This window comes from Cynara cardunculus, unplaced genomic scaffold (genome assembly GCF_001531365.2).
Source record: "Cynara cardunculus var. scolymus isolate 2C unplaced genomic scaffold, CcrdV1 Un_Scaffold_1561, whole genome shotgun sequence".
In the NCBI taxonomy this organism is placed as follows: domain Eukaryota; kingdom Viridiplantae; phylum Streptophyta; class Magnoliopsida; order Asterales; family Asteraceae; genus Cynara; species Cynara cardunculus.
In genome coordinates, this window is record NW_020200796.1 from 101,442 (window position 1) to 105,058 (window position 3,617).

Genomic DNA, 3,617 nt, shown 5'->3' on the forward strand with positions numbered 1-3,617 from the left:
TCTCAGTTATTGTACTATTCTACTTTGCAGGTCGTCCATCATCTCGGGATGAAGGTAAGGGAAAAATGTAAAGAAATGTCAATAAGAAGAAAATGTTCTAACTAATAAAGTTTTTGTTAGTCCCTATTTTCTTTTGTCATGTAATCATACTTTGGACTATATTATAGTTTTACTATGGAGAATAAAGTAATGTATGATCATATTTTGGTAAATTAGTACTATTGTTTGTCTTGGTGGGTTGTTTCATTAATCTTCTCTCTCATTGATTTGATGATAATCCGTTTTACCTTTCGAAGTATTATATTTCTGTCTTTTCAGTTCCAACGATCATCACTGAGTCTCTTCACTGATCGCTGAAACACGCATTGTAACCCTACAACAACAACGATACTTCAAGAAGACAAAACTCACACCCAAGAACCTTAAGTGAATGTCGAAGATTGAAACTGAAGATTAGTGACTGGCACTTTCGTGATCTGAAGCGGTATTTAGTGATTACAACCTAGTCAACATATGTGTGAAGACTGCACAAGCCTTAGTGAATGCTGAAGAGACGTCCAACGTTATTACATCATTCAGTGATCGAAATGAAGCTTCCAATGCATGATTGTTTTTGTCTTGTCATTCCACACACAAAGGAAAACTCATACCCTTTCAAGAGTATAGTACTACACAGAGTCGACTTTATGCCCACCAACTACATGAAAGGATGTTTGCTCATGAATAGACAATAGTACTATTCACTATTGCAAAGGGCAAGTTTTCATCTTAATGTTTGATGCGTGTTCTAACCCTTCTGATTTGCATTTAATGGAATGGGTAAAAATGGATGAGTGCTCTCCTCATGCACTACATCTATCTTCTACACACAAAAGAACACATATGCTTATTTTCAAGTAAGTTAGAATTAATCTCTAAATTCTAAAGTTCTTACCCAAGAAGAACATCTTTTTGTCTTTATCATATTCTGAAAATTTCTTATATTTTCTAATTATATTTGTGTTTAATCTTAGATTTTTTTAGATATGTTATCTTTACCTTTCTATTTCCACAAACAATCTGTAAAAATCCGTATTGATCCTTCTATATCAATATATATTTTTAAATACGAAAGTTTTATGTGTTTGTATTCATCCCCCCTCCCCCTTCTACAAACTATTCCTCTAAACTCTTATAGACCCAGCTGGGACCAACAGTATATTTTAGCAAAAACATGAAAATCTGTTTATTAGCCAAAATATATAAACCAACAAATTGCTACAACATATAGCACAAATGCAACTTCTCGGAACTCTATAACTTTTAACAAAATTGCCATAAAACTCCTCTGGCTCGAAGGGCAAGAGCTCCTCTGGCTCAATGGGCCAGAACTTCTCTGCTCTTGATCACCAGAGCCTCTCCACTTAACTTAAAATTTAATAATTCTATAGTCAACCAAAGACCCTCTGGACCCATGAAGTCTCTGAGTCAAGAAGACCTATCTTGATTTTAATAGATAAAAAAGCTATAATAAGAGCTCCTATGGTTCTTTTTTTCAGTTATAGAGATATTTGAAAAAAGACAATTTTAAAAGACAGAGTTCTAATATAGAACTAAAACACAGAGCTCGGATACAGAGCAACACTATGAAACGATTATTTTCAAGAAACAATGCTTCTGTATAATACATATAGAGCCTCTGGTTCATAAAATCACAAAACATCCTAAAGCTTTCCTTCATGACCAGAGGTCCTCTGGGCCTTCTAAAAGACCAACCAGAGCCCCTCTATATCATTCTCATACTTGTTCAAACTTGATAAATATCATTTAAAAATCATAGGCAATTAATGCCTCTAGTTATAAATTGTTTTCCTCTTCTCAATAACATCAAAGTTATTATTTCTCAAGAGAACAATTCCTCTAAATCATCAAGTCACAAAGAAACGCTAATTTAGAATTATTGTATCTGATAGTGACAATAACAAGAGTTATAATATTAACCACACCTGCAATTACCACCTTCATATCCATAGATACACCTCTTCGTGATATGTCACCCTTATTTCTTCTTCAAAACATGGTTTCTCACCAGAACAGACTTACGTCACCGTGTCTGGAAGAACCCAATACCCAGTTCCATGGCAGAACAGACATATGTCACCACGTCTGGGGAAACTATTTAAAATAAAGTTTCATACCAAAACAGACTTATGTCGCCACATCTGGAAGAAACTTTTCAAAATAAAGTTTCAAACCAGAATAGACTTACGTCACCACACCTGGAAGAAACATATTTCCCAAAACATAGTTTCAAACCAGAACAGACTTATGTCACCACGTTTGGAAGAAACATTAATATCTTTCTCTAATTTACAAAAAAGATATAAAATACTATTTTCTCAATATAACAATTTAAAATTGATTAAACAGAATTTGTGAAAATCCCACCATTAGATTAATAAAAGTTTTGGTTAAGTCTCAATCACCGGTCAACTTCTATCCAGACAACCCTGTCTGGAGAAGTTTTTCTCGACAACACATGTCCGGAAAATCTTAGTCGGACACACCTATCCAGACAATATTTTAATTACTCTTTAGGCGATGAAAAACTATCCAGAGAACAAGTGTCGGGATACAACTCACACCGGTCAACACTAAATACACAAAATGAGCGAAGAGCCAATAATCCGGAAAACACTACGTCTGGTGAGGAGACCTTATCGGACAAGGCTACGTCCGATAAGACCTCATCGATCAACACTAAAATTCATCTAAAACCCCTCATCGGTTAAATCTTGGCCAGTTAGGACCTTCCTTGGACAACATTCTGTCTGAATACAAGCCTTATTGGACCATGGACCTTTATCAAGAACAACATGTATTCAAAGTACAAACACTAGCAGATAAAAAAAACTTTGAAAACCAATATATGTAATTTCAAAGTCTGGTTTGTTAGAAAGACTCACCTTTTGCAGATGCAGATTTTTGAAAGCAAACAGTAAACACAAATCAGCTACAAATCGATTCCAACTTCAGTTTTCAATTTTTGGCAAGCAATACACGCAATATGCTTACTCTCTTAACTCCAAAAAATGACAGGGAAATGTTTTTTTTTCTAATAATTCCTTTTTATACCTTCCTTAAGAGGAAGGCGGTTGAATAGATACAACCCTTCATTCATACATAATTATCCATGCATACGCGTGCATGCACATAAAACATGTATACATTTATAAACACATGTACCCACATATGTATGCATATAAAACTACATACATCTCCATGCTTATATACATACTCCCATGCATGAGAATATACTAGCACTCACATCTTAATCTCATGTAAGCATGCACCCATATGATTATTTATAGCAATTAATCACACATTCACGTAATCATATAATTATTCAAATGGTTGGTCGAAAAGCGTAAACGATTACATGAAAGGTAAAGCCTATTTATACTATAAATTTAATTATGGAGATTGCTATCTATGGAAGATATTTAGCAAATCCCTTATGAACGGAAAGCAATCTAGACATTTGGAAAGTAAATAAAGCAAAGTAAGGAATGGAGAATCCAGCTGTCGATTTGTCATCTCCAGCTGTCTTCTAAAGGGTGTGTTCAATCGAGTCTTGT